Source organism: Narcine bancroftii, chromosome 2, assembly GCF_036971445.1.
Source record: "Narcine bancroftii isolate sNarBan1 chromosome 2, sNarBan1.hap1, whole genome shotgun sequence".
Classification (NCBI taxonomy): domain Eukaryota; kingdom Metazoa; phylum Chordata; class Chondrichthyes; order Torpediniformes; family Narcinidae; genus Narcine; species Narcine bancroftii.
In genome coordinates, this window is record NC_091470.1 from 262,848,973 (window position 1) to 262,875,290 (window position 26,318).

The window sequence follows — 26,318 nt, forward strand, 5'->3', positions numbered from 1 at the left end:
TCTGATTCCCCGCCTCTGATTCCCCAGCTCTGATTCCCCGCCTCTGATTCCCTGCATCCGATTCCCCATATCTGATTCCCCGCCTCTGTTTCCCCGCCTCTGATTCCCCGCCTCTGTTTCCCCATATCTGATTCCCGCCTCTGATTCCCAACTATGATTCCCCGCCTCTGATTCCCCAGCTCTGATTCCCTGCCTCTGATTCCCCGCGTTCTATTCCCTGCCTCTGATTCCCCGCCTGTGATTCCCAATCACTGATACACCACCTCTGATTCCCCACCTCTGATTCCCCATCTCTGATTCCGCACATCCAATTCCCTGCCTCTGATTCCCCAACTCTGATTCCCCACCTCTGATTCCCCAGCTCTGATTCCCCGCCTCAGATTCCCCGCGTCTGATTCCCTGCCTCTGATTCCCCGCCTCTGATTCCCTGCCTCTGATTCCCCATATCTGATTCCCCGCCTCTGATTCCCCAACTCTGATTCCCCGCTTCTGATTCCCCAGCTCTGAATCCCCGCCTCTGATTCCCTGCGTCTGATTCCCTGCCTCTGATTCCCCGCCTCTGATTCCCCATCTGTGATTCACAACCTCTGATGCCCCACCTCTGATTCCCCATATCTGATTCCCCGCCTCTGTTTCCCCGCCTCTGATTCCCCGCCTCTGATTCCCCATATCTGATTCCCCGCCTCTGATTGCCCACCTCTGATTCACCACCTCTGATTCCCCACCTCTGATTCCCCTTATCTAATTCCACGACTCTGTTTGCCCGCCTCTGATTCCCCGCCTCTGTTTCCCCATATCTGATTCCCCGTGTCTGATTCCCTGCCTCTGATTCCCCGCCTCTGATTCCCCGCCTCTGATTCCCTGCCACTGATTCCCTGCCCCTGATACCCCACCTCTGATTCCCCATATCTGATTCCCTGCCTCTGTTTCCCCGCCTCTGATTCCCCGCCTCTGATTCCCCGCCTCTGATTCCCCGCCTCTGATTCCCCAACTCTGATTCCCCGCCTCTGATTCCCCAGCTCTGATACCCGCCTCTGATTCCCCGCGTCTGTTTCCCCGCCTCTGATTCCCTGCCTCTGTTTCCCCATATCTAAGTCCCCGACTCTGATTCCCCAACTCTGATTCCCCACCTCTGATTCCCCAGCTCTGATTCCCCGCCTCTGATTCCCCGCATCTGATTCCCTGCATCTGATTCCCAGCCTCTGATTCCCTGCCTCTGATTCCCAACCTCTGATTCCCCACCTCTGATTCCCCATATCTGATTCCCCGCCTCTGTTTCCCCGCCTCTGATTCCCCGCCTCTGTTTCCCCATATCTGATTCCCGGCCTCTGATTCCCCGCCTCTGATTCCCCGCCTCTGATTCCCTGCCTCTGATTCCCCATCTCCGATTCCGCACATCGGATTTCCTGCCTCTGATTCCCCGCCTCTGATTCCCCGCCTCTGATTCCCTGCTTCTGATTGCCAACCTCTGATTCCCCACCTCTGATTCCCCATATCTGATTCCCCGCCTCTGTTTCCCCGCCTCTGATTCCCCAACTCTGAATCCCCGCCTCTGATTCCCCAGCTCTGATTCCACGCCTCTGATTCCCCGTGTTTGATTCCCTGCCTCTGATTCCCTGCCCTGATTCCCCATCTCTGATTCACCGTCTTTAATTCGCCACCTCTGATTCCCCATATCTGATTCCCCTCCTCTGTTTCCCCGCCTCTGATTCCCAACCTCTGATTCCACACCTCTGATTCCCCATATCTGATTCCCCGCCTCTGTTTCCCCGCCTCTGATTCCCCGCCCCTGTTTCCCCATATCTGATTCCCCACCTCTGATTCTCCTACTCTGCTTCCCCGCCTCTGATTCCCCAGCTCTGATTCCCCGCCTCTGATTCCCCGTTTTTGATTCCCTGCCTCTGATTCCCCGCCTCTGATTCCCCATCTCTGATTCACCGCCTTTGATTCGCCACCTCTGATTCCCCATATCTGATTCCCCAACTCTGATTCCACACCTCTGATTCCCCAGCTCTGATTCCCCGCCTCAGATTCCCCGCGTCTGATTCCCTGCCTCTGATTACCCGCCTCTGATTCCCCATCTCTGATTCCCCACCTCTGATTCCCCGTGTCTGATTCCCTGCCTCTGATTCCCCACCTCTGAATCCGAGCCTCTGATTCCCCATATCTGATTCCCCGCCTCTGTTTCCCTGCCTCTGATTCCCCAGCTCTGATACCCCGCCTTTGATTCCCCCCGTCTAATTCCCAGCCTCTGAATCCCCGTGTCTGATTTCCTGCCTCTGATTCCCCGCCTCTGATTCCCCATCTCTGATTCACCGCCTCTGATTCCCCATCTCTGATTCCCCACCTCTGATTCCCCGTGTCTAATTCCCCGTGTCTGAGTCCCTGCCTCTGATTCCACGCCTCTGATTCCCCATATCTGATTCCCTGCCACTGATTCCCCGCCTCTGATTCCCCATCTCTGATTCACCACCTCTGATTCCCGGCCTCTGATTGCCCACCTCTGATTCCCCACCTCTGATTCGCCAGCTATGATACCCCCCCTCTGATTCCACGCGTCTGATTCCCCGCCTCTGATTCCCCAACTCTAATACCCCGCCTCTGATTCCCCAGCTCTGATTCCCCTCCTCTGATTCCCCGCATCTGATTCCCTGCCTCTGATTCCCCGCCTCTGATTCCAGGCCTCTGATTCCCAACCTCTGATTCCCCACCTCTGATTCCCCATATCTGATTCCGCGCCTCTGTTTCACCGCCTCTGATTCCCCGACTCTGTTTCCCCATATCTGATTCCCCGCCTCTGATTCCCCAACTCTGATTCTCCGCGTGATTCCCCAGCTCTAATTCCCCGCCTCTGATTCCCCATATCTGATTCCCATCCTCTGATTGCCCACCTCTGATTCCCCGCCTCTGATTCGCCAGCTCTGATTCCCCGCCTCTGATTCCCCGCATCTGATTCCCTGCCTCTGATTCCCCGCCTCTGATTCCCCATCTCTGATTCCCTGCCTTTGATTGCCCACCTCTGATTCCCCACGTCTGATACCCTGCCTCTGATTCCCCGCCTCTGATTCCCCATCTCTGATTCACCACCTCTGATTCCCGGCCTCTGATTCCCCATCTCTGATTCCGCACATCCGATTCCCTGCCTATGTTTCCCCACCTCTGATTCCCCGCCTCTGATTCCCCATATCTGATTCCCTGCCTCTGTTTCCCCGCCTCTGATTCCCTACCTCTGTTTCCCCATATCTGATTCCCCGCCTCTGATTCCCCAACTCTAATACCCCGCCTCTGATTCCCCAGCTCTGTTTCCCCCCCTCTGATTCCCCGCGTCTGATTCCCCGCCTCTGATTCCCCAACTCTAATACCCCGCCTCTGATTCCCCAGCTCTGATTCCCCTCCTCTGATTCCCCGCATCTGATTCCCCTCCTCTGATTCCCCGCCTCTGTTTCCCCATATCTGATTCCCCGCCTCTGATTCCCCCCTTGATTCCCATCTCTGATTCCCCGCCTGTGATTCCCCAGCTCTGATTCCCCGCCTCTGATTCCCCAGCTCTGATTCCCAGCCTCTGATTCCCCGTGTTTTATCCCCTGCCTCTGATTACCTTGCTCTGATTCCCGGCCACTGATACCCCGCTTCTGATTCTGATTCCCTGCCTCTGATTCCCCATCTGTGATTCACCACATCTAATTCCCTGCCTCTGATTCCACGCCCCTGATTCCCCACCTCTGATTCCCCATATCTGAATCCCCGCCTCTGTTTCCACGCCTCTGATTCCCTGCCTCTGATTCCCAACCTCTGATTCAGCACCCCTGATTCCCCATATCTGATTCCCCAGCTCTGATTCCCCGCCTCTGATTCCCCGTGTTTGATTCCCTGCCTCTGATTCCCCGCCTCTGATTCCCCATCTCTGATTCACCGCCTTTGATTCGCCACCTCTGATTCCCCATATCTGATTCCCCACCTCTGTTACCCCGCCTCTGATTCCCTGCCTCTGATTCCCCATATATCATTCCCCGCCTCTGAATCCCCATCTCTGATTCCCGGACTCTGATTCCCCACCTCTGATTCCCGGCCTCTTATTCCCGGCATCTGAATCCCGGCCTCTGATTCCCGGCCTCTGATTCCCCGCTTCTGATTCTGATTCCCTGCCTCTGATTCCCCATCTCTGATTCCGCACATCTGATTCCCTGCCTCTGATTCCCCACCACTGATTCCCCATATCTGATTCCTCGCCTCTGTTTCCCCGCCTCTGATTCCCCGCCTCTGTTTCCCCATATCTAATTCCCCACCTCAGATGCCCCAACTCTGATACCCCGCCTCTGATTCCCCAGCTCTGATTCCCCACCTCTGGTTCCCCGCATCCGATTCCCCATATCTGATTCCCCGCCTCTGTTTCCCCGCCTTTGATTCCCCGCCTCTGTTTCCCCATATCTGATTCCCCGCCTCTGATTCCCAACTATGATTCCCCGCCTCTGATTCCCCAGCTCTGATTCCCCGCCTCTGATTCCCCGCGTTCTATTCCCTGCCTCTGATTCCCCGCCTGTGATTCCCCATCTCTGATTCACCACCTCTGATTCCCCACCTCTGATTCCCCATATCTAATTCCCCGCCTCTGTTTGCCCGCCTCTGATTCCCCGCCTCTGTTTCCCCATATCTGATTCCCCGTGTCTGATTCCCTGCCTCTGATTCCCCGCCTCTGATTCCCCGCCTCTGATTCCCTGCCACTGATTCCCTGCCCCTGATACCCCACCTCAGATTCCCCATATCTGATTCCCTGCCTCTGTTTCCCCATATCTGATTCCCCGCCTCTGATTCCCCAACTCTGATTCCCCGCCTCTGATTCCCCAGCTCTGAATCCCCGCCTCTGATTCCCCGCGTCTGTTTCCCCGCCTCTGATTCCCCGCCTCTGTTTCCCCATATCTAAGTCCCCGACTCTGATTCCCCAACTCTGATTCCCCACCTCTGATTCCCCAGCTCTGATTCCCCGCCTCTGATTTCCCGCATCTGATTCCCTGCATCTGATTCCCAGCCTCTGATTCCCTGCCTCTGATTCCCAACCTCTGATTCCCCACCTCTGATTCCCCATATCTGATTCCCCGCCTCTGTTTCCCCGCCTCTGATTCCCCGCCTCTGTTTCCCCATATCTGATTCCCGGCCTCTGATTCTCCGCCTCTGATTCCCCGCCTCTGATTCCCTGCCTCTGATTCCCCATCTCCGATTCCGCACATCGGATTCCCTGCCTCTGATTCCCCGCCTCTGATTCCCCGCCTCTGATTCCCTGCTTCTGATTCCCAACCTCTGATTCCCCACCTCTGATTCCCCATATCTGATTCCCCGCCTCTGTTTCCCCGCCTCTGATTCCCCGCCTCTGATTCCCCAACTCTGAATCCCCGCCTCTGATTCCCCAGCTCTGATTCCCCGCATCTGATTCCCTGCCTCTGATTCCCCGCCTCTGATTCCAGGCCTCTGATTCCCAGCATCTGATTCCGGCCTTTGATTCCCGGCCTCTGATTCCCTGCTTCTGATTCTGATTCCCTGCCTCTGATTCCCCATCTCTGATTCCGCACATCTGATTCCTTGCCTCTGATTCCCCACCTCTGATTCCCCATATCTGATTCCCCACCTGGGTTTCCCCGCCTCTGATTCCCCGCCTCTGTTTCCCAATATCTAAGTCCCCGCCTCTGATTCCCCAAATCTGATTCCCCACCTCTGATTCCCCAGCTTTGATTCCCCGCCTCTGATTCCCCGCATCTGATTCCCTGCATCTGATTTCAAGCCTCTGATTTCCTGCCTCTGATTCCCAACCTCTGATTCCCCACCTCTGATTCCCCATATCTGATTCCCCGCCTCTGTTTCCCCGCCTCGGATTCCCCGCCTCTGTTTCCCCATATCTGATTCCCGGCCTCTGATTCCCGGCCTCTGATTCCCCGCCTCTGATTCCCCGCCTCTGATTCCCTGCCTCTGATTCCCCATCTCCGATTCCGCACATCTGATTCCCTTCCTCTGATTCCCCACCTCTGATTTTCCGCCTCTGATTCCCTGCCTCTGATTCCCAACCTCGGATTCCCCACCTCTGATTCCCCATATCTGATTCCCCGCCTCTGTTTCCCCGCCTCTGATTCCCCGCCTCTGATTCCCCATATCTGATTCCCCGCCTCTGTTTCCCCGACTCTGATTCCCTGCCTCTGATTCCCAACCTCTGATTCCACACCTCTGATTCCCCATATCTGATTCCCCGCCTCTATTTCCCCATATCTGATTCCCCGCCTCTGATTCCCCAACTCTGATTCCCCGCCTCTGATTCCCCAGCTCTGATTCCCCGACTCTGATTCCCGGCATCCGATTCCCTGCCTCTGATTCCCCGCCTCTGATTCCCCATCTCTGATTCCCCGCCTCTGATTCCCCGTGTCTGATTCCCTGCCTTTGATTCCCCGCCTCTGATTCCCCGCCTCTGATTCCCTGCCACTGATTCCATGCCCCTGATTCCCCACCTCTGATTCCCCACATCTGATTCCCGGCCTCTGTTTCCCCGCCTCTGATTCCCCGCCTCTGATTCCCCATATCTGATTCCCTGCCTCTGATTCCCCAACTCTGATTCCCCGCCTCTGATTCCCCAGCTCTGAATCCCCGCCTCTGATTCCCCGCGTCTGATTCCCTGCCTCTGATTCCCCGCCTTGATTCCCCATCTCTGATTCACAACCTCTGAATCCCCACCTCTGATTCCCTATATTTGATTCCCCGCCTCTGTTTCCCCGCCTCTGATTCCCCGCCTCTGATTCCCCATATCTGATTCCCCGCCTCTTATTGCCCACCTCTGATTCCCAGCCTATGATTCGCCAGCTCTGATTCCCCGCCTCTGATTCCCCGCATCTGATTCCCTGCCTCTGATTCCACACCTCTGATTCCCCATATCTGATTCCCTGCCTCTATTTCCCCATATCTTTTTCCCCGCCTCTGACTCCCCAACTCTGATTCCCCGCCTCTGATTCCCCAGCTCTGATTCCCCGACTCTGATTCCCGGCATCCGATTCCCTGCCTCTGATTCCCCGCCTCTGATTCCCCATCTCTGATTCCCCGCCTCTGATTCCCCGTGTCTGATTCCCTGCCTTTGATTCCCCGCCTCTGATTCCCCGCCTCTGATTCCCTGCCACTGATTCCATGCCCCTGATTCCCCACCTCTGATTCCCCACATCTGATTCCCGGCCTCTGTTTCCCCGCCTCTGATTCCCCGCCTCTGATTCCCCATATCTGATTCCCTGCCTCTGATTCCCCAACTCTGATTCCCCGCCTCTGATTCCCCAGCTCTGAATCCCCGCCTCTGATTCCCCGCGTCTGATTCCCTGCCTCTGATTCCCCGCCTTGATTCCCCATCTCTGATTCACAACCTCTGATTCCCCACCTCTGATTCCCTATATTTGATTCCCCGCCTCTGTTTCCCCGCCTCTGATTCCCCGCCTCTGATTCCCCATATCTGATTCCCCGCCTCTGATTGCCCACCTCTGATTCCCAGCCTATGATTCGCCAGCTCTGATTCCCCGCCTCTGATTCCCCGCATCTGATTCCCTGCCTCTGATTCCCCGCCTTTGATTCCCCATCTCTTATTCACCGCCTTTGATTCGCCACCTCTGATTCCCCATATCTGATTCCCCACCTCTGATTCCCGGCCTCTTATTCCCAGCATCTGATTCCCGGCCTCTGATTCCCTGCCTCTGATTCCCCGCTTCTGATTCTGATTCCCTGCCTCTTATTCCCCATCTCTGATTCCGCACATCTGATTCCCTGCCTCTGATTCCCCACCTCTGATTCCCCATATGTGATTCCCCGCCTCTGTTTCCCCGCCTCTGATTCCCCGCCTCTGTTTCCCTATATCTAATTCCCCACCTCTGATGCCCCAACTCTGATTCCCCGCCTCTGATTCCCCAGCTCTGATTCCCCGCCTCTGATTCCCTGCATCCGATTCCCCATATCTGACTCCCCGCCTCTGTTTCACCGCCTCTGATTCCCCGCCTCTGTTTCCCCATATCTGATTCCCGCCTCTGATTCCCAACTATGAATCCCCTCCTCTGATTCCCCAGCTCTGATTCCCTGCCTCTGATTCCCCGCGTTCTATTCCCTGCCTCTGATTCCCCGCCTGTGATTCCCCATCACTGATTCACCACCTCTGATTCCCTACCTCTGATTCCCCATATCTAATTCCCCGCCTCTGTTTGCCCGCCTCTGATTCCCCGCCTCTGTTTCCCCATATCTGATTCCCCGCCTCTGAATCCCCAACTCTGATTCCCTGCCTCAGATTCCCCAGCTCTGATTCCCCGCCTTTGATTCCCCCCGTCTGATTCCCAGCCTCTGAATCCCCGTGTCTGATTTCCTGCCTCTGATTCCCCGCCTCTGATTCCCCATCTCTGATTCACCGCCTCTGATTCCCCACCTCTGATTCCCCTTCTCTGATTCCGCACATCCAATTCCCTGCCTCTGATTCCCCAACTCTGATTCCCCACCTCTGATTCCCCAGCTCGGATTCCCCGCCTCAGATTCCCCGCGTCTGATTCCCTGCCTCTGATTCCCCGCCTCTGATTCCCTGCCTCTGATTCCCCATATCTGATTCCCCGCCTCTGATTCCCCAACTCTGATTCCCCGCTTCTGATTCCCCAGCTCTGAATCCCCGCCTCTGATTCCCCGCGTCTGATTCCCTGCCTCTGATTCCCCGCCTCTGATTCCCCATCTGTGATTCACAACCTCTGATGCCCCACCTCTGATTCCCCATATCTGATTCCCTGCCTCTGTTTCCCCGCCTCTGATTCCCCACCTCTGTTTCCCCATATCTGATTCCCCGCCTCTGATTCCCCAACTCTAATACCCCGCCTCTGATTCCCCAGCTCTGATTCCCCACCTCTGATTCCCCGCATCTGATTCCCTGCCTCTTATTCCCCGCCTCTGATTCCAGGCCTCTGATTCCCAGCATCTGATTCCGGCCTCTGATTCCCGGCCTCTGATTCCCTGCTTCTTATTCTGATTCCCTGCCTCTGATTCCCCATCTCTGATTCCGCACATCTGATTCCCTGCCTCTGATTCCCCATATCTGATTCCCCGCCTCTGTTTCCCCGCCTCTGATTCCCCGCCTCTGTTTCCCAATATCTAAGTCCCCACCTCTGATTCCCCAAATCTGATTCCCCACCTCTGATTCCCCAGCTCTGATTCCCCGCCTCTGATTCCCCGCATCTGATACCCTGCATCTGATTCCAAGCCTCTGATTCCCTGCCTCTGATTCCCAACCTCTGATTCCCCACCTCTGATTCCCCATATCTGATTCCCCGCCTCTGTTTCCCCGCCTCGGATTCCCCGCCTCTGTTTCCCCATATCTGATTCCCGGCCTCTGATTCCCCGCCTCTGATTCCCCATATCTGATTCCCTGCCTCTGATTCCCCAACTCTGATTCCCCGCCTCTGATTCCCCAGCTCTGAATCCCCGCCTCTGATTCCCCACGTCTGATTCCCTGCCTCTGATTCCCCGCCTTGATTCCCCATCTCTGATTCACAACCTCTGATTCCCCACCTCTGATTCCCTATATTTGATTCCCCGCCACTGTTTCCCCGCCTCTGATTCCCCGCCTCTGATTCCCCATATCTGATTCCCCGCCTCTGATTGCCCACCTCTGATTCCCAGCCTCTGATTCGCCAGCTCTGATTCCCCGCCTCTGATTCCCCGCATCTGATTCCCTGCCTCTGATTCCCCGCCTCTGATTCCCCATCTCTGATTCACCGCCTTTGATTCGCCACCTCTGATTCCCCATATCTGATTCCCCACCTCTGTTTCCCCGCCTCTGATTCCCCGCCTCTGATTCTCCATATCTCATTCCCCGCCTCTGAATCCCCATCTCTGATTCCCGGACTCTGATTCCCCTCCTCTGATTCCCGGCCTCTTATTCCCAGCATCTGATTCCCGGCCTCTGATTCCCGGCCTCTGATTCCCCGCTTCTGATTCCCTGCCTCTGATTCCCCATCTCTGATTCCGCACATCTGATTCCCTGCCTCTGATTCCCCACCTCTGATTCCCCATATCTGATTCCCCGCCTCGGTTTCCCCGCCTCTGATTCCCCGCCTCTGTTTCCCTATATCTAATTCCCCACCTCTGATGCCCCAACTCTGATTCCCCGCCTCTGATTCCCCAGCTCTGATTCCCCGCCTCTGATTCCCTGCATCCGATTCCCCATATCTGATTCCCTGCCTCTGTTTCCCCGCCTCTGATTCCCCGCCTCTCTTTCCCCATATCTGATTCCCGCCTCTGATTCCCAACTATGATTCCCCGCCTCTGATTCCCCAGCTCTGATTCCCTGCCTCTGATTCCCCGCGTTCTATTCCCTGCCTCTGATTCCCCGCCTGTGATTCCCCATCACTGATTCACCACCTCTGATTCCCCACCTCTGATTCCCCATCTCTGATTCCGCACATCCAATTCCCTGCCTCTGATTCCCCAACTCTGATTCCCCACCTCTGATTCCCCAGCTCTGATTCCCCTCCTCAGATTCCCCGCGTCTGATTCCCTGCCTCTGATTCCCCGCCTCTGATTCCCTGCCTCTGATTCCCCATATCTGATTCCCCGCCTCTGATTCCCCAACTCTGATTCCCCGCTTCTGATTCCCCAGCTCTGAATCCCCGCCTCTGATTCCCCGCGTCTGATTCCCTGCCTCTGATTCCCCGCCTCTGATTCCCCATCTGTGATTCACAACCTCTGATGCCCCACCTCTGATTCCCCATATCTGATTCCCCGCCTCTGTTTCCCCGCCTCTGATTCCCCGCCTCTGATTCCCCATATCTGATTCCCCGCCTCTGATTGCCCACCTCTGATTCACCACCTCTGATTCCCCACCTCTGATTCCCCTTATCTAATTCCCCGCCTCTGTTTGCCCGCCTCTGATTCCCCGCCTCTGTTTCCCCATATCTGATTCCCCGTGTCTGATTCCCTGCCTCTGATTCCCCGCCTCTGATTCCCCGCCTCTGATTCCCTGCCACTGATTCCCTGCCCCTGATACCCCACCTCTGATTCCCCATATCTGATTCCCTGCCTCTGTTTCCCCGCCTCTGATTCCCCGCCTCTAATTCCCCGCCTCTGATTCCCCGCCTCTGATTCCCCAACTCTGATTCCCCGCCTCTGATTCCCCAGCTCTGATACCCGCCTCTGATTCCCCGCGTCTGTTTCCCCGCCTCTGATTCCCTGCCTCTGTTTCCCCATATCTAAGTCCCCGACTCTGATTCCCCAACTCTGATTCCCCACCTCTGATTCCCCAGCTCTGATTCCCCGCCTCTGATTCCCCGCATCTGATTCCCTGCATCTGATTCCCAGCCTCTGATTCCCTGCCTCTGATTCCCAACCTCTGATTCCCCACCTCTGATTCCCCATATCTGATTCCCCGCCTCTGTTTCCCCGCCTCTGATTCCCCGCCTCTGTTTCCCCATATTTGATTCCCGGCCTCTGATTCCCCGCCTCTGATTCCCCGCCTCTGATTCCCTGCCTCTGATTCCCCATCTCCGATTCCGCACATCGGATTTCCTGCCTCTGATTCCCCGCCTCTGATTCCCCGCCTCTGATTCCCTGCTTCTGATTGCCAACCTCTGATTCCCCACCTCTGATTCCCCATATCTGATTCCCCGCCTCTGTTTCCCCGCCTCTGATTCCCCAACTCTGAATCCCCGCCTCTGATTCCCCAGCTCTGATTCCACGCCTCTGATTCCCCGTGTTTGATTCCCTGCCTCTGATTCCCTGCCCTGATTCCCCATCTCTGATTCACCGTCTTTAATTCGCCACCTCTGATTCCCCATATCTGATTCCCCTCCTCTGTTTCCCCGCCTCTGATTCCCAACCTCTGATTCCACACCTCTGATTCCCCATATCTGATACCCCGCCTCTGTTTCCCCGCCTCTGATTCCCCGCCCCTGTTTCCCCATATCTGATTCCCCACCTCTGATTCTCCTACTCTGCTTCCCCGCCTCTGATTCCCCAGCTCTGATTCCCCGCCTCTGATTCCCCGTTTTTGATTCCCTGCCTCTGATTCCCCGCCTCTGATTCCCCATCTCTGATTCACCGCCTTTGATTCGCCACCTCTGATTCCCCATATCTGATTCCCCAACTCTGATTCCACACCTCTGATTCCCCAGCTCTGATTCCCCGCCTCAGATTCCCCGCGTCTGATTCCCTGCCTCTGATTACCCGCCTCTGATTCCCCATCTCTGATTCCCCACCTCTGATTCCCCGTGTCTGATTCCCTGCCTCTGATTCCCCACCTCTGAATCCGAGCCTCTGATTCCCCATATCTGATTCCCCGCCTCTGATTCCCTGCCTCTGATTCCCCAGCTCTGATACCCCGCCTTTGATTCCCCCCGTCTAATTCCCAGCCTCTGAATCCCCGTGTCTGATTTCCTGCCTCTGATTCCCCGCCTCTGATTCCCCATCTCTGATTCACCGCCTCTGATTCCCCATCTCTGATTCCCCACCTCTGATTCCCCGTGTCTAATTCCCCGTGTCTGAGTCCCTGCCTCTGATTCCACGCCTCTGATTCCCCATATCTGATTCCCTGCCACTGATTCCCCGCCTCTGATTCCCCATCTCTGATTCACCACCTCTGATTCCCGGCCTCTGATTGCCCACCTCTGATTCCCCACCTCTGATTCGCCAGCTATGATACCCCCCCTCTGATTCCACGCGTCTGATTCCCCGCCTCTGATTCCCCAACTCTAATACCCCGCCTCTGATTCCCCAGCTCTGATTCCCCTCCTCTGATTCCCCGCATCTGATTCCCTGCCTCTGATTCCCCGCCTCTGATTCCAGGCCTCTGATTCCCAACCTCTGATTCCCCACCTCTGATTCCCCATATCTGATTCCCCGCCTCTGTTTCACCGCCTCTGATTCCCCGACTCTGTTTCCCCATATCTGATTCCCCGCCTCTGATTCCCCAACTCTGATTCTCCGCGTGATTCCCCAGCTCTAATTCCCCGCCTCTGATTCCCCATATCTGATTCCCATCCTCTGATTGCCCACCTCTGATTCCCCGCCTCTGATTCGCCAGCTCTGATTCCCCGCCTCTGATTCCCCGCATCTGATTCCCTGCCTCTGATTCCCCGCCTCTGATTCCCCATCTCTGATTCCCTGCCTTTGATTGCCCACCTCTGATTCCCCACGTCTGATACCCTGCCTCTGATTCCCCGCCTCTGATTCCCCATCTCTGATTCACCACCTCTGATTCCCGGCCTCTGATTCCCCATCTCTGATTCCGCACATCCGATTCCCTGCCTATGTTTCCCCACCTCTGATTCCCCGCCTCTGATTCCCCATATCTGATTCCCTGCCTCTGTTTCCCCGCCTCTGATTCCCTACCTCTGTTTCCCCATATCTGATTCCCCGCCTCTGATTCCCCAACTCTAATATCCCGCCTCTGATTCCCCAGCTCTGTTTCCCCGCCTCTGATTCCCCGAATCTGATTCCCTGCCTCTGATTCCCCGCCTCTGATTCCAGGCCTCTGATTCCCATCATCTGATTCCGGCCTCTGATTCCCGGCCTCTGATTCCCTGCTTCTGATTCTGATTCCCTGCCTCTGATTCCCCATCTCTGATTCCGCACATCTGATTCCCTGCCTCTGATTCCCCACCTCTGATTCCCCATATCTGATTCCCCGCCTCTGTTTCCCCGCCTCTGATTCCCCGCCTCTGTTTCCCAATATCTAAGTCCCCACCTCTGATTCCCCAAATCTGATTCCCCACCTCTGATTCCCCAGCTCTGATTCCCCGCCTCTGATGCCCCGCATCTGATTCCCTGCATCTGATTCCAAGCTTCTGATTCCCTGCCTCTGATTCCCAACCTCTGATTCCCCACCTCTGATTCCCCATATCTGATTCCCCGCCTCTGTTTCCCCGCCTCGGATTCCCCGCCTCAGTTTCCCCATATCTGATTCCCGGCCTCTGATTCCCCGCCTCTGATTCCCCGCCTCTGATTCCCTGCCTCTGATTCCCCATCTCCGATTCCGCACATCTGATTCCCTTCCTCTGATTCCCCGCCTCTGATTCCCCGCCTCTGATTCCCTGCCTCTGATTCCCAACCTCTGATTCCCCACCTCTGATTCCCCATATCTGATTCCCCGCCTCTGTTTCCCCGCCTCTGATTCCCCGCCTCTGATTCCCAACTCTGATTCCCCGCCTCTGATTCCCCAGCTCTGATTCCCCATGTTTGATTCCCTGCCTCTGATTCCCTGCCCTGATTCCCCATCTCTGTTTCACCGCCTTTGATTTGCCACCTCTGATTCCACATATCTGATTCCCCGCCTCTGTTTCCCCGACTCTGATTCCCTTCCTCTGATTCCCAACCTCTGATTCCACACCTCTGATTCCCCATATCTGATTCCCCGCCTCTATTTCCCCATATCTGAATACCCGCCTCTGATTCCCCAACTCTGATTCCCCAACTCTGATTCCCCGCCTCTGATTCCCCAGCTCTGATTCCCCGCCTCTGATTCCCCGTGTCTGATTCCCTGCCTCTGATTCCCCGCCTCTGATTCCCCACCTCTGATTCCCTGCCACTGATTCCCTGCCCCTGATTCCCCACCTCTGATTCCCCATATCTGATTCCCCGCCTCTGTTTCCCCGCCTCTGATTCCCCGCCTCTGATTCCCCATATCTGATTCCCTGCCTCTGATTCCCCAACTCTGATTCCCCGCCTCTGATTCCCCAGCTCTGAATCCCCGCCTCTGATTCCCCGTGTCTGATTCCCTGCCTCTGATTCCCCGCCTTGATTCCCCATCTCTGATTCACAACCTCTGATTCCCCACCTCTGATTCCCTATATTTGATTCCCCGCCTCTGTTTCCCCGCCTCTGATTCCCCGCCTCTGATTCCCCATATCTGATTCCCCGCCTCTGATTGCCCACCTCTGATTCCCCGCCTCTGATTCGCCAGCTCTGATTCCCCGCCTCTGATTCCCCGCATCTGATTCCCTGCCTCTGATTCCCCGCCTCTGATTCCCCATCTCTGATTCACCGCCTTTGATTCGCCACCTCTGATTCCCCATATCTGATTCCCCACCTCTGTTTCCCGGCCTCTGATTCCCCGCCTCTGATTCTCCATATCTCATTCCCCGCCTCTGAATCCCCATCTCTGATTCCCGGACTCTGATTCCCCACCTCTGATTCCCGGCCTCTTATTCCCAGCATCTGATTCCCGGCCTCTGATTCCCGGCCTCTGATTCCCCGCTTCTGATTCTGATTCCCTGCCTCTGATTCCCCATCTCTGATTCCGCACATCTGATTCCCTGCCTCTGATTCCCCACCTCTGATTCCCCATATCTGATTCCCCGCCTCTGTTTCCCCGCCTCTGATTCCCCGCCTCTGTTTCCCTATATCTAATTCCCCACCTCTGATGCCCCAACTCTGATTCCCCGCCTCTGATTCCCCAGCTCTGATTCCCCGCCTCTGATTCCCCGCATCCGATTCCCCATATCTGGTTCCCCGCCTCTGTTTCCCCGCCTCTGATTCCCCGCCTCTGTTTCCCCATATCTGATTCCCCGCCTCTGATTCCCAACTATGATTCCCCGCCTCTGATTCCCCAGCTCTGATTCCCTGCGTCTGATTCCCTGCGTTCTATTCCCTGCCTCTGATTCCCCGCCTGTGATTCCCCATCACTGATTCACCACCTCTGATTCCCCACCTCTGATTCCCCATATCTAATTCCCCGCCTCTGTTTGCCCGCCTCTGATTCCCCGCCTCTCTTTCCCCATATCTGATTCCCCGTCTCTGAATCCCCAACTCTGATTCCCTGCCTCTGATTCCCCAGCTCTGATTCCCCGCCTTTGATTCCCCCCGTCCGATTCCCAGCCTCTGAATCCCCGTGTCTGATTTCCTGCCTCTGATTCCCCGCCTCTGATTCCCCATCTCTGATTCCTCTGATTCCCCACATCTGATTCCCCATCTCTGATTCCGCACATCCGATTCCCTGCCTCTGATTCCCCAACTCTGATTCCACACCTCTGATTCCCCAGCTCTGATTCCCCGCCTCAGATTCCCCGCGTCTGATTCCCTGCCTCTGATTACCCGCCTCTGATTCCCCATCTCTGATTCCCCACCTCTGATTCCCCGTGTCTGATTCCCTGCCTCTGATTCCCCGCCTCTGAATTTCAGCCTCTGATTCCCCATATCTGATTCCCCGCCTCTGATTCCCTGCCTCTGATTCCCCAGCTCTGATACCCCGCCTTTGATTCCCCCCGTCTAATTCCCAGCCTCTGAATCCCCGTGTCTGATTTCCTGCCTCTGATTCCCCGCCTCTGATTCCCCATCTCTGATTCACCGCCTCTGATTCCCCATCTCTGATTCCCCACCTCTGATTCCCCGTGTCTAATTCCCCGTGTCTGAGTCCCTGCCTCTGATTCCACGCCTCTGATTCCCCATATCTGATTCCCTGCCACTGATTCTCCGCCTCTGATTCCCCATCTCTGATTCACCACCTCTGATTCCCGGCCTCTGATTGCCCACCTCTGATTCCCCACCTCTGATTCGCCAGCTATGATACCCCCCCTCTGATTCCACGCGTCTGATTCCCCGCCTCTGATTCCCCAACTCTAATACCCCGCCTCTGATTCCCCAGCTCTGATTCCCCTCCTCTGATTCCCCGCATCTGATTCCCTGCCTCTGATTCCCCGCCTCTGATTCCAGGCCTCTGATTCCCAACCTCTGATTCCCCACCTCTGATTCCCCATATCTGATTCCCCGCCTCTGTTTCACCGCCTCTGATTCCCCGACTCTGTTTCCCCATATCTGATTCCCCGCCTCTGATTCCCCAACTCTGATTCTCCGCGTGATTCCCCAGCTCTAATTCCCCGCCTCTGATTCCCCATATCTGATTCCCATCCTCTGATTGCCCACCTCTGATTCCCCGCCTCTGATTCGCCAGCTCTGATTCCCCGCCTCTGATTCCCCGCATCTGATTCCCTGCCTCTGATTCCCCGCCTCTGATTCCCCATCTCTGATTCCCCGCCTGTGATTCCCCAGCTCTGATTCCCAGCCTCTGATTCCCCGTGTTTGATCCCCTGCCTCTGATTACCTTCCTCTGATTCCCGGCCTCTGATACCCCGCTTCTGATTCTGATTCCCTGCCTCTGATTCCCCATCTCTGATTCACCACATCTAATTCCCTGCCTCTGATTCCACGCCCCTGATTCCCCACCTCTGATTCCCCATATCTGAATCCCCGCCTCTGTTTCCACGGCTCTGATTCCCTGCCTCTGATTCCCAACCTCTGATTCCCCACCCCTGATTCCCCATATCTGATTCCCCGCCTCTGTTTCCCTGCCTCTGATTCTCCGCCCCTGTTTCCCCATATCTGATTCCCCGCCTCTGATTCCCCACCTCTGATTCCCCAGCTCTGATTCCCAGCCTCTGATTCCCCGTGTTTGATTCCCTGCCTCTGATTCCCCGCCTCTGATTCCCCATCTCTGATTCACCGCCTTTGATTCGACACCTCTGATTCCCCATATCTGATTCCCCACCTCTGTTACCCCGCCTCTGATTCCCCGCCTCTGATTCCCCATATATCATTCCCCGCCTCTGAATCCCCATCTCTGATTCCCGGACTCTGATTCCCCACCTCTGATTCCCGGCCTCTTATTCCCGGCATCTGAATCCCGGCCTCTGATTCCCGGCCTCTGATTCCCCGCTTCTGATTCTGATTCCCTGCCTCTGATTCCCCATCTCTGATTCCGCACATCTGATTCCCTGCCTCTGATTCCCCACCTCTGATTCCCCATATCTCATTCCCCACCTCTGTTTCCCCGCCTCTGATTCCCCGCCTCTGTTTCCCCATATCTAATTCCCCACCTCTGATGCCCCAACTCTGATACCCCGCCTCTGATTCCCCAGCTCTGATTCCCCGCCTCTGATTCCCCGCATCCGATTCCCCATATCTGATTCCCCGCCTCTGTTTCCCCGCCTTTGTTTCCCCGCCTCTGTTTCCCCATATCTGATTCCCCGCCTCTGATTCCCAACTATGATTCCCCGCCTCTGATTCCCCAGCTCTGATTCCCCGCCTCTGATTCCCCCCGTTCTATTCCCTGCCTCTGATTCCCCGCCTGTGATTCCCCATCTCTGATTCACCACCTCTGATTCCCCACCTCTGATTCCCCTTATCTAATTCCCCGCCTCTGTTTGCCCGCCTCTGATTCCCCGCCTCTGTTTCCCCATATCTGATTCCCCGTGTCTGATTCCCTGCCTCTGATTCCCCGCCTCTGATTCCCCGCCTCTGATTCCCTGCCACTGATTCCCTGCCCCTGATACCCCACCTCTGATTCCCCATATCTGATTCCCTGCCTCTGTTTCCCCGCCTCTTATTCCCCGCCTCTGATTCCCCGCCTCTGATTCCCCGCCTCTGATTCCCCAACTCTGATTACCGCCTCTGATTCCCCAGCTCTGATACCCGCCTCTGATTCCCCGCGTCTGTTTCCCCGCCTCTGATTCCCTGCCTCTCTTTCCCCATATCTAAGTCCCCGACTCTGATTCCCCAACTCTGATTCCCCACCTCTGATTCCCCAGTTCTGATTCCCCGCCTCTGATTCCCCGCATCTGATTCCCTGCATCTGATTCCCAGCCTCTGATTCCCTGCCTCTGATTCCCAACCTCTGATTCCCCACCTCTGATTCCCCATATCTGATTCCCCGCCTCTGTTTCCCGGCCTCTGATTCCCCGCCTCTGATTCCCCGCCTCTGATTCCCTGCCTCTGATTCCCCATCTCCGATTCCGCACATCGGATTTCCTGCCTCTGATTCCCCGCCTCTGATTCCCCGCCTCTGATTCCCTGCTTCTGATTGCCAACCTCTGATTCCCCACCTCTGATTCCCCATATCTGATTCCCCGCCTCTGTTTCCCCGCCTCTGATTCCCCGCCTCTGATTCCCCAACTCTGAATCCCCGCCTCTGATTCCCCAGCTCTGATTCCACGCCTCTGATTCCCCGTGTTTGATTCCCTGCCTCTGATTCCCTGCCCTGATTCCCCATCTCTGATTCACCGTCTTTAATTCGCCACCTCTGATTCCCCATATCTGATTCCCCTCCTCTGTTTCCCCGCCTCTGATTCCCAACCTCTGATTCCACACCTCTGATTCCCCATATCTGATTCCCCGCCTCTGTTTCCCCGCCTCTGATTCCCCGCCCCTGTTTCCCCATATCTGATTCCCCACCTCTGATTCTCCTACTCTGCTTCCCCGCCTCTGATTCCCCAGCTCTGATTCCCCGCCTCTGATTCCCCGTTTTTGATTCCCTGCCTCTGATTCCCCGCCTCTGATTCCCCATCTCTGATTCACCGCCTTTGATTCGCCACCTCTGATTCCCCATATCTGATTCCCCACCTCTGTTTCCCGGCCTCTGATTCCCCGCCTCTAATTCTCCATATCTCATTCCCCGCCTATGAATCCCCATCTCTGATTCCCGGACTCTGATTCCCCACCTCTGATTCCCATCCTCTTATTCCCAGCATCTGATTCCCGGCCTCTGATTCCCGGCCTCTGATTCCCCGCTTCTGATTCTGATTCCCTGCCTCTGATTCCCCATCTCTGATTCCGCACATCTGATTCCCTGCCTCTGATTCCCCACCTCTGATTCCCCATATCTGATTCCCCGCCTCTGTTTCCCCGCCTCTGATTCACCGCCTCTGTTTCCCTATATCTAATTCCCCACCTCTGATGCCCCAACTCTGATTCCCCGCCTCCGATTCCCCAGCTCTGATTCCCCGCCTCTGATTCCCCGCATCCGATTCCCCATATCTGATTCCCCGCCTCTGTTTCCCCGCCTCTGATTCCCCGCCTCTGTTTCCCCATATCTGATTCCCCGCCTCTGATTCCCAACTATGATTCCCCGCCTCTGATTCCCCAGCTCTGATTCCCTGCCTCTGATTCCCTGCGTTCTATTCCCTGCCTCTGATTCCCCGCCTGTGATTCCCCATCACTGATTCACCACCTCTGATTCCCCACATCTGATTCCCCATATCTAATTCCCCGCCTCTGTTTGCCCGCCTCTGATTCCCCGCCTCTGTTTCCCCATATCTGATTCCCCGTCTCTGAATCCCCAACTCTGATTCCCTGCCTCTGATTCCCCAGCTCTGATTCCCCGCCTTTGATTCCCCCCGTCTGATTCCCAGCCTCTGAATCCCCGTTTCTGATTTCCTGCCTCTGATTCCCCGCCTCTGATTCCCCATCTCTGATTCACCGCCTCTGATTCCCCACCTCTGATTCCCCATCTCTGATTCCGCACATCCGATTCCCTGCCTCTCATTCCCCAACTCTGATTCCCCGCCTCTGATTCCCCATCTCTGATTCCCCACCTCTGATTCCCCGTGTCTGATTCCCTGCCTCTGATTCCCCGCCTCTGAATACCAGCCTCTGATTCCCCATATCTGATTCCCCGCCTCTGATTCCCTGCCTCTGATTCCCCAGCTCTGATTCCCCGCCTTTGATTCCCCCCGTCTGATTCCCACCCTCTGAATCCCCGTGTCTGATTTCCTGCCTCTGATTCCCCGCCTCTGATTCCCCATCTCTGATTCACCGCCTCTGATTCCCCATCTCTGATTCCCCACCTCTGATTCCCCGTGTCTGATTCCCCGTGTCTGATTCCCTGCCTCTGATTCCACGCCTCTGATTCCCCATATCTGATTCCCTGCCACTGATTCCCCGCCTCTGATTCCCCATCTCTGATTCACCACCTCTGATTCCCGGCCTCTGATTGCCCACCTCTGATTCCCCGCCTCTGATTCGCCAGCTATGATTCCCCCCCTCTGATTCCCCGCGTCTGATTCCCTGCCTCTGATTCCCCAACTCTAATACCCCGCCTCTGATTCCCCAGCTCTGATTCCCCTCCTCTGATTCCCCGCATCTGATTCCCAACCTCTGATTCCCCGCCTCTGATTCCAGGCCTCTGATTCCCAACCTCTGATTCCCCACCTCTGATTCCCAATATCTGATTCCCCGCCTCTGTTTCACCGCCTCTGATTCCCCGCCTCTGTTTCCCCATATCTGATTCCCCGCCTCTGATTCCCCCCTTGATTCCCATCTCTGATTCCCCGCCTGTGATTCCCCAGCTCTGATTCCCCGCCTCTGATTCCCCAGCTCTGATTCCCAGCCTCTGATTCCCCGTGTTTGATCCCCTGTTCTGATTACCTTCCTATGATTCCCGGCCACTGATACCCCGCTTCTGATTCTGATTCCCTGCCTCTGATTCCCCATCTCTGATTCACCACATCTAATTCCCTGCCTCTGATTCCACGCCCCTGATTCCCCACCTCTGATTCCCCATATCTGAATCCCCGCCTCTGTTTCCACGCCTCTGATTCCCTGCCTCTGATTCCCAACCTCTGATTCCCCACCCCTGATTCCCCATATCTGATTCCCCGCCTCTGTTTCCCTGCCTCTGATTCCCCGCCCCTGTTTCCCCATATCTGATTCCCCGCCTCTGATTCCCCAACTCTGATTCCCCGCCTCTGATTCCCCAGCTCTGATTCCCCGCCTCTGATTCCCCGTGTTTGATTCCCTGCCTCTGATTCCCCGCCTCTGATTCCCCATCTCTGATTCACCGCCTTTGATTCGCCACCTCTGATTCCCCATATCTGATTCCCCACCTCTGTTACCCCGCCTCTGATTCCCCGCCTCTGATTCCCCATATATCATTCCCCACCTCTGAATCCCCATCTCTGATTCCCGGACTCTGATTCCCCACCTCTGATTCCCGGCCTCTTATTCCCGGCATCTGAATCCCGGCCTCTGATTCCCGGCCTCTGATTCCCCATATCTAATTCACCACCTCTGATTCCCCACATCTGATTCCCCATATCTAATTCCCCGCCTCTGTTTGCCCGCCTCTGATTCCCCGCCTCTGTTTCCTCATATCTGATTCCCCGTCTCTGAATCCCCAACTCTGATTCCCTGCCTCTGATTCCCCAGCTCTGATTCCCCGCCTTTGATTCCCCCCATCTGATTCCCAGCCTCTGAATCCCCGTTTCTGATTTCCTGCCTCTGATTCCCCGCCTCTGATTCCCCATCTCTGATTCACCGCCTCTGATTCCCCACCTCTGATTCCCCATCTCTGATTCCGCACATCCGATTCCCTGCCTCTGATTCCCCAACTCTGATTCCCCGCCTCTGATTCCCCGTGTCTGATTCCCCGTGTCTGATTCCCTGCCTCTGATTCCCCGCCTCTGAATACCAGCCTCTGATTCCCCATATCTGATTCCCCGCCTCTGATTCCCTGCCTCTGATTCCCCAGCTCTGATTCCCCGCCTTTGATTCCCCCCGTCTGATTCCCACCCTCTGAATCCCCGTGTCTGATTTCCTGCCTCTGATTCCCCGCCTCTGATTCCCCATCTCTGATTCACCGCCTCTGATTCCCCATCTCTGATTCCCCACCTCTGATTCCCCGTGTCTGATTCCACGTGTCTGATTCCCTGCCTCTGATTCCACGCCTCTGATTCCCCATATCTGATTCCCTGCCACTGATTCCCCGCCTCTGATTCCCCATCTCTGATTCACCACCTCTGATTCCCGGCCTCTGATTGCCCACCTCTGATTCCCCGCCTCTGATTCGCCAGCTATGATTCCCCCCCTCTGATTCCCCGCGTCTGATTCCCCGCCTCTGATTCCCCAACTCTAATACCCCGCCTCTGATTCCCCAGCTCTGATTCCCCTCCTCTGATTCCCCGCATCTGATTCCCCTCCTCTGATTCCCCGCCTCTGTTTCCCCATATCTGATTCCCCGCCTCTGATTCCCCCCTTGATTCCCATCTCTGATTCCCCGCCTGTGATTCCCCAGCTCTGATTCCCCGCCTCTGATTCCCCAGCTCTGATTCCCAGCCTCTGATTCCCCGTGTTTTATCCCCTGCCTCTGATTACCTTGCTCTGATTCCCGGCCACTGATACCCCGCTTCTGATTCTGATTCCCTGCCTCTGATTCCCCATCTGTGATTCACCACATCTAATTCCCTGCCTCTGATTCCACGCCCCTGATTCCCCACCTCTGATTCCCCATATCTGAATCCCCGCCTCTGTTTCCACGCCTCTGATTCCCTGCCTCTGATTCCCAACCTCTGATTCAGCACCCCTGATTCCCCATATCTGATTCCCCAGCTCTGATTCCCCGCCTCTGATTCCCCGTGTTTGATTCCCTGCCTCTGATTCCCCGCCTCTGATTCCCCATCTCTGATTCACCGCCTTTGATTCGCCACCTCTGATTCCCCATATCTGATTCCCCACCTCTGTTACCCCGCCTCTGATTCCCTGCCTCTGATTCCCCATATATCATTCCCCGCCTCTGAATCCCCATCTCTGATTCCCGGACTCTGATTCCCCACCTCTGATTCCCGGCCTCTTATTCCCGGCATCTGAATCCCGGCCTCTGATTCCCGGCCTCTGATTCCCCGCTTCTGTTTCTGATTCCCTGCCTCTGATTCCCCATCTCTGATTCCGCACATCTGATTCCCTGCCTCTGATTCCCCACCACTGATTCCCCATATCTGATTCCTCGCCTCTGTTTCCCCGCCTCTGATTCCCCGCCTCTGTTTCCCCATATCTAATTCCCCACCTCAGATGCCCCAACTCTGATACCCCGCCTCTGATTCCCCAGCTCTGATTCCCCACTTCTGGTTCCCCGCATCCGATTCCCCATATCTGATTCCCCGCCTCTGTTTCCCCGCCTTTGATTCCCCGCCTCTGTTTCCCCATATCTGATTCCCCGCCTCTGATTCCCAACTATGATTCCCCGCCTCTGATTCCCCAGCTCTGATTCCCCGCCTCTGATTCCCCGCGTTCTATTCCCTGCCTCTGATTCCCCGCCTGTGATTCCCCATCTCTGATTCACCACCTCTGATTCCCCACCTCTGATTCCCCATATCTAATTCCCCGCCTCTGTTTGCCCGCCTCTGATTCCCCGCCTCTGTTTCCCCATATCTGATTCCCCGTGTCTGATTCCCTGCCTCTGATTCCCCGCCTCTGATTCCCCGCCTCTGATTCCCTGCCACTGATTCCCTGCCCCTGATACCCCACCTCTGATTCCCCATATCTGATTCCCTGCCTCTGTTTCCCCATATCTGATTCCCCGCCTCTGATTCCCCAACTCTGATTCCCCGCCTCTGATTCCCCAGCTCTGAATCCCCGCCTCTGATTCCCCGCGTCTGTTTCCCCGCCTCTGATTCCCCGCCTCTGTTTCCCCATATCTAAGTCCCCAACTCTGATTCCCCAACTCTGATTCCCCACCTCTGATTCCCCAGCTCTGATTCCCCGCCTCTGATTTCCCGCATCTGATTCCCTGCATCTGATTCCCAGCCTCTGATTCCCTGCCTCTGATTCCCAACCTCTGATTCCCCACCTCTGATTCCCCATATCTGATTCCCCGCCTCTGTTTCCCCGCCTCTGATTCCCCGCCTCTGTTTCCCCATATCTGATTCCCGGCCTCTGATTCTCCGCCTCTGATTCCCCGCCTCTGATTCCCTGCCTCTGATTCCCCATCTCCGATTCCGCACATCGGATTCCCTGCCTCTGATTCCCCGCCTCTGATTCCCCGCCTCTGATTCCCTGCTTCTGATTCCCAACCTCTGATTCCCCACCTCTGATTCCCCATATCTGATTCCCCGCCTCTGTTTCCCCGCCTCTGATTCCCCGCCTCTGATTCCCCAACTCTGAATCCCCGCCTCTGATTCCCCAGCTCTGATTCCCCGCCTCTGATTCCCCGCATCTGATTCCCTGCCTCTGATTCCCCGCCTCTGATTCCAGGCCTCTGATTCCCAGCATCTGATTCCGGCCTTTGATTCCCGGCCTCTGATTCCCTGCTTCTGATTCTGATTCCCTGCCTCTGATTCCCCATCTCTTATTCCGCACATCTGATTCCTTGCCTCTGATTCCCCACCTCTGATTCCCCATATCTGATTCCCCACCTGGGTTTCCCCGCCTCTGATTCCCCGCCTCTGTTTCCCAATATCTAAGTCCCCGCCTCTGATTCCCCAAATCTGATTCCCCACCTCTGATTCCCCAGCTTTGATTCCCCGCCTCTGATTCCCCGCATCTGATTCCCTGCATCTGATTTCAAGCCTCTGATTTCCTGCCTCTGATTCCCAACCTCTGATTCCCCACCTCTGATTCCCCATATCTGATTCCCCGCCTCTGTTTCCCCGCCTCGGATTCCCCGCCTCTGTTTCCCCATATCTGATTCCCGGCCTCTGATTCCCGGCCTCTGATTCCCCGCCTCTGATTCCCCGCCTCTGATTCCCTGCCTCTGATTCCCCATCTCCGATTCCGCACATCTGATTCCCTTCCTCTGATTCCCCACCTCTGATTTTCCGCCTCTGATTCCCTGCCTCTGATTCCCAACCTCGGATTCCCCACCTCTGATTCCCCATATCTGATTCCCCGCCTCTGTTTCCCCGCCTCTGATTCCCCGCCTCTGATTCCCCATATCTGATTCCCCGCCTCTGTTTCCCCGACTCTGATTCCCTGCCTCTGATTCCCAACCTCTGATTCCACACCTCTGATTCCCCATATCTGATTCCCCGCCTCTATTTCCCCATATCTGATTCCCCGCCTCTGATTCCCCAACTCTGATTCCCCGCCTCTGATTCCCCAGCTCTGATTCCCCGACTCTGATTCCCGGCATCCGATTCCCTGCCTCTGATTCCCCGCCTCTGATTCCCCATCTCTGATTCCCCGCCTCTGATTCCCCGTGTCTGATTCCCTGCCTTTGATTCCCCGCCTCTGATTCCCCGCCTCTGATTCCCTGCCACTGATTCCATGCCCCTGATTCCCCACCTCTGATTCCCCACATCTGATTCCCGGCCTCTGTTTCCCCGCCTCTGATTCCCCGCCTCTGATTCCCCATATCTGATTCCTTGCCTCTGATTCCCCAACTCTGATTCCCCGCCTCTGATTCCCCGCGTCTGATTCCCTGCCTCTGATTCCCCGCCTTGATTCCCCATCTCTGATTCACAACCTCTGAATCCCCACCTCTGATTCCCTATATTTGATTCCCCGCCTCTGTTTCCCCGCCTCTGATTCCCCGCCTCTGATTCCCCATATCTGATTCCCCGCCTCTTATTGCCCACCTCTGATTCCCAGCCTATGATTCGCCAGCTCTGATTCCCCGCCTCTGATTCCCCGCATCTGATTCCCTGCCTCTGATTCCACACCTCTGATTCCCCATATCTGATTCCCTGCCTCTATTTCCCCATATCTTTTTCCCCGCCTCTGATTCCCCAACTCTGATTCCCCGCCTCTGATTCCCCAGCTCTGATTCCCCGACTCTGATTCCCGGCATCAGATTCCCTGCCTCTGAT